Genomic DNA, 5,855 nt, shown 5'->3' on the forward strand with positions numbered 1-5,855 from the left:
CGTCACGAGACGCAAGGATCCGCTGGGCGAGGTCGTCGCCGCTCTCTTGCAAAACAATTTTGTCAGCATATTCGCTCTTCCCAAATCAAATATTTTGCGTGACGGTTCCTGAAGGTAGTATGCTCCTATGCCGACTTGCATCTTGCTTTAGTACGATTTGTGTGACCAAGATCTCTCCATTATGTCGGTCTTTCAAACGACACATAAATTGTACAGTTCCTGACGAGACAATCACATCACCGTGCCTCATTGCACGTAAATCTAAGGTTCACTGATAGCAGGATCCTAACATGAATGAATTACTCATTTGCAACAAATACTTAGAAACGAATGCCACAATACTTCTTTGTTTGCCTGTGTCACCATCCAATGTATGTGTATGTGTTGCCCTGTGTCCCACAAAGTTCTTGCCGCGGTTATCTAATGTTAATGAAACAAGGGAAAGGGTGCCGACTTGCTGCTGTAGGATACAGGAAGACCAAGAGACACGTGACCAGAAGACGACAAACGCAAGTTCTCAGACTGATCTGAGAAATTGCATGTGTCGTCTCCTGTGTCCTTATCTCCCGGTCTTCATGGATCTGGTACTAATACTTGTACGTAATAATAATTGAATTGTAATAAATTGTTTTAATAACATCCCGTTGCAAATCGCGCTTACTGCCCAAGGAAGCATACCGTAGACCTTGTCTGAGTGATGCGTAAAATCTGTATGTCTATGTTATGTCTACCTGTCTGCTTGTTGCCTTCTGCTGCATAGTTAGTGTATAGGGTTGTTTGCGCTCTAAGACATACAACACGTACGCGCATGCGTACTTTAAAGTCCATGCGGATACAGGAATGCGTCATGTGTCTCCTCCAGTCCTAATTTGGTTAAGACGGGTGCATTCCTTTGCAGTGATGCAAATTTGACGTCTCGCAAAGGAAACGGGCATAAAAGCGTGCACTTTCCCTAGGGATCTCACAGAACGGCACCAGTTGCAACGTTCGACGCCTAATCGAAAATGGAGCATTCCTTCTCGACTTGTTTTATTTTGCTCGTCCTCGGACTCATCATTTCATCTGCAGCTGTACAAGCCACCGGGAACAATGGACAGGTAAGCCGCACTTCCGTTTGTCTCTTTTGACCCGTTATTTCATTCGGTGTCATATTTTTAGACAGCTTACACGATTGTAGGTCTTACGCAACTCAGGATACTCTCTTGCGAAAGGTTTCGACAAATTTTAGGAAGCTACGCATAGTTAAAGGCTATGAATTCTTTTTTTTTCCAGTCTCAGGAATGCTGTTCCCTGATTTCATACTCATCTGCTCAGTGGTTGATACTTGGACGCTAAAATATTAACGAATTGGAAAGCAACACAGCGTGGTAGAACGATTCCATTGAATGATCAGACGCATGTAGTTCTTGGAGAGCCCGATGAAGATGAATTAAATATACCTTCATTGATGTGAGAAATTTTTAGATAAAAGACCGCTTCGAGAACGTCATGTTTCATCTGATACATCGGGTATATTTTGGACAGTTTCATCACGTATGCGATTGTCCGATACAAAAAGTTGAAGCAACTGTATAACGTGATTTTCAGCGTCAGCCGTCTGTGAATCAATATTCAATGGTGCCTATAATACAATAGTTGAAATGAATCATCATCATACGATGTCTGTCGATCAGTCCCGTCGTGCCTTTGAATCTGACGCTGTAAAATGCGTCCCGCTTCCAGACTCTAACGACAGCTTCCGCGCAACAACAACGACAACAAATAAATGAATGATAATGAAATGGGGGAATTCGCGCAGATTCTGACACGCGCGTGGAATTTTAATACGTGACATAAGAATATAGATCTTTTATCTTTCGACGTCAAGGTGGCGTTTGTGGACCGTTTTAATGGATTTTTTTTATTTATAAAGCAGCGTCCCCTTCACAATAAGCATAGCACGCAAATGACGGCTAACGAGGCTACACAAACAGGCATTTTGCAATCTGCGTGCCAAATTTCATCTGCCTACAGCAAGAAGGGAGCGAGAAGGGGGTACTAACAGGACCGGGTCGACGTTGTTGGCCACACAGAAGTGGGCTAACGAAGCGAGCGACAAATAGCAGTTCAGCGTATTGTGAACCAATCGGAACGCTTGGACTACACGCTGCCGGGGTCACGTAACGCGCGTTTTCTGTGGGTGACCGCGACATCTCTGCTCGTTCTTCCCTTAACAGCTTATGCTGAGAAATTCCTGAATGCGGAATTAGTCACCTCTGTGAATTAAAGACTGACTCCGGTCTGAATCCAATATTGGGTGGGAATGTCACTCAAGAGATATTCAGTAATAAGGTTCCAGGAATAGTCCAGTCAATCAACCCTGCACTATTAAAAATGAACTTCACCGCATAGCACGCTCTTAGCCAACCATCATCTCGAATGATATCGTTATAAGCCCTGATTTGTTGAAAACGGGGGGGCGTACGCTTTTTTTGTGATAATTATGAACAGCATAAGTGTCACAAAAAGGCGTACGCCTCCAGTTTTCAACAAATCGGGGCAGAAAAAGATATCATTCGAGATGATGGTTGGCTAGGAGCGTGCTATGTGGTGAAGTTCATTTTTAAGACAACGGCAAGCCCTTTCACCATCATCACCACCACCATCATTTTTAAGAGTGTGTGTATGAAAAAAGGAATCTGGCCATTAATGAGACCTGCCAATACCTGAAGCTCTGCCAACTCTTTGAGCTCTCTGGCCAATCACGAGCCAAAATACAATTCGTTATTAATCCCACACTCTTAGAAACGAACTTCACCGCATAGCACGCTCCTAGCCAAATATGATCTCGAATGATATCGTTATCTGCTCTGATTTGTTGAAAATGGGAGGCGTACGCCTTTTTGTGACATTTATGCATAATTGTCACAAAAAGGCGTACGCCTCCCGTTTTCAACAAATCCGGGCAGATAACGATATCATTCGAGATCATGGTGGGCTAGGAGCGTGCTATGCCGTGAAGTTCATTTTTAAGATGCCCACTTCTGTGTGGCCAACAACGACGAGCCTATCCTGCCATTACCCCCCCCCCCCCCTCTCATTTTTTAGAGTGCGGGCTATCCAACCTATATATCACCTGTAGGTGCCGACATTTTCGGGAAACTGGATTGAATTAGACTGAATAGGATATTCCGTGACGACCTACCAACATAATGGATTTTGCGTCCACTTTTATCGTCTCCATCGAACGGAGAGTGGCATGCCGGGTAGGCGCAGAACAGCAGAAGTGCTTGCTCGCGGAACCGATTGTTGGAACAGACTGCCGATATTATACGTAACTAGCTTGAATCAAGAATGGGCAAAGGTGTGTATATGAATAGAAGTCTGCCATAGCCTGTTGTCATTCTCTTGTGTCATTTAGCATGTGATGTCTTGTACACGTCTTCCAGGCGCGCTTTCAATAAAATTTTCCTGTCAAAAAGGAGCGCTAAGATGCATCGGTCAAGATTTTAAATTCTGCTAAATAACACATAACAGAAACCCTGCAAAACGCGTGTGTAATAGGGCACTACTCTGAGCTCTTCCCACTAAAATGTGGACGTCGCGCAGGAATGACGTTTCGAAGAAGAGTAAGGCCTGATGAACACTGACATTACAAACGTACGTGAACGCACTGGTTCGAGAGATTCAAGCGCTCATCCTGCGTTGTAGACTGGCCATTGCGAACAGCCAAGACTGCAAAGTTGTCTTTTAGGACATTAAGGACCTAACATAAAACATAAGACATTGTTTCTCCTCTCTCAGGCTATCGGGAAGCAGTCGGTAAAACGTTGTCGATATCGGACAGTTCTGAGCCAACGGTCTCATGATGTCGAGATGGCAATTCTCCTAGGCGAATGTTTAAACGATTCGAACGTTAAAGCGCCTGAAGCACACTACCAAAAACGCAACAGGGTAGTCAAAAGGTGGCATGGTAGGCACTCCAATAAAATGAAACGTGGAGCGGAAAACTAGATTGCATGCGGACAACACTGGGTCTAAAACGAAAGAAGTTTTCTATACGTGTGCGCTACGTAGCCGCCAGGACCAGGCAGACACAGGAACATAGATCAGTGCTGCTTGACGAATTGGGGGCAACTTGCCACCGGGCGTCGCCACAAGCAATTTTACTCCAATTTGCGAGCACATTCAAAGTATCAAGCCTTCTCTGTCAAGTTTATGATTTGTGTCCCTGGGTATAGCCAAGCGACAAGTTGTTCAACAATGCCGTCAACATCAGTTGATCACCTGAACTGATTCCCGTTAGCATTGTATAATGTATAGCCTTGTTTTCGTCTAACTGATAGTATCAAGATCTGACTTTCCTTTCCCCTCTCCTGCGGTCAGCACATGTCAGCTTCTTTGTACTTTCTGCTTTACTCCTATATGTGCCTTGTGTTTTAGACAAAGTGCTACCGGACGAAGCGTATGCGCTCTGCGCGAAAGCTTATGTTTAGTTACATAAATTCTTTGCATGTTTCAGTCTCTTTAAAAACTGATAAAGAAAAGCATACTACTTTGAACACACTTTATAGACATCTTCTTATTCATTATATTTGTCTTATACAGGAGCAGCGTGGTTGCGCGCCACAAAGTACAGAGGAACGTATGAATTTGAAGGAGCCAAGAACCGTAGGTGCCGGTCGCCACCAACAGAAGCGTAGCTACTGTCGTGAACTGATCTGTCCGCGAGCATGCAAAGACCAGCCACCTGAATGGGAGCAATTCTGCGTTAACATGTGCATGAAGACAGCAGTACACATCCCTCTCTGCGCTAAGTAGAAGCAGTGATGAATCAAGTGCCGACGCCTGCTTAGCATGCAGCTATGTACCGGTAATAATGAGCTCCTCCCTTTTTCAGAAGGCTTGTAATCTTTCCATGCGATGCAATAAATACGAGGCAGACTGCTTCTAAATAACAACAACAACTTTATCTTGTGACATGATGTATGGGGAGTTTCATCTCTGGAGCGATACTCTACCCCAATGCGCTACCCCATATACCCCATGGGGTAGCGATACTCTACCCCCAATGCTGGCGGTGACTTGGGGAATGAAATAATGGCGCCTTCATAATATGGATCCAAGTCCGATGGTGTTGAAAAAGTTCCAAGGAGCTTTGAGGGTATAGAGCGTTTGTGTGGGGGCGGAGTTGGCCAGGGATGAGCGATTTTCATCCAGACAGGGGCGAGCGTCCAGCTGATTAGGAGACCCGGAGAGTGCAGCTCGGGAAGGTTGGTACTGTGAGTAATGGCTTATATAATTTTGTTATTGAAACCAACAAAAACTTAGAATAGGAACGGAGTTGCCTCAGGACAGAAGCCGCCGATATTTCGAACAGTAACTTCTTCTTCTGGGCACCGTCCTCATCATTGGCATGGTATTTAAAGGGTTAGGTGTGACGTGTTTAAAGGTTCATGCGAATTGTGGGTCAACAGCCCGGAGGGAAGAAAGGGTCATTTCTTCCCTCCGGGCTGTTGACCCACACCGCTTCGTTGGATTTCTACCCATCTAAAAACTAAGAATGTCGTATAGAAAATAAAGCGATCTCAGTTGTCCCTTGAACTAAACCCACAATTATAATAATATAATAGAAGGTAACAGATAGACATCGATATTATAATAATAATACAGAAATTAAAATGAAATCTACGTGATAAAGGAACTGTCGGAAAGGGGAACAAAAAAATAAAGAGAGAAACACTGTCAAGGAGCCCGCGAAGAGGGAATCACACACGTAACATGAAAAACGGTTAGGAGCAAATAAGATGTTGTAACAAGAAGAGAGGACGTCTGTTCAAGGGAACTGTAAAACGTTTAATGACTATGAAGATGGC

General features: G+C 44.3%; 1 long non-coding RNA gene across 1 annotated transcript; it reads left to right on the forward strand.

Moving 5' to 3' along the window:
• Positions 1 to 783: 783 nt before the first annotated feature.
• LOC135367798 (uncharacterized) lies at positions 784 to 4,946 on the forward strand. The gene is made up of 2 exons (XR_010414521.1): positions 784 to 1,097; positions 4,588 to 4,946. It is a non-coding gene; the product is annotated as an uncharacterized LOC135367798 (long non-coding RNA).
• Positions 4,947 to 5,855: the final 909 nt, after the last annotated feature.

The sequence above is a fragment of the Ornithodoros turicata genome, chromosome 9, assembly GCF_037126465.1.
Source record: "Ornithodoros turicata isolate Travis chromosome 9, ASM3712646v1, whole genome shotgun sequence".
Taxonomy (NCBI): domain Eukaryota; kingdom Metazoa; phylum Arthropoda; class Arachnida; order Ixodida; family Argasidae; genus Ornithodoros; species Ornithodoros turicata.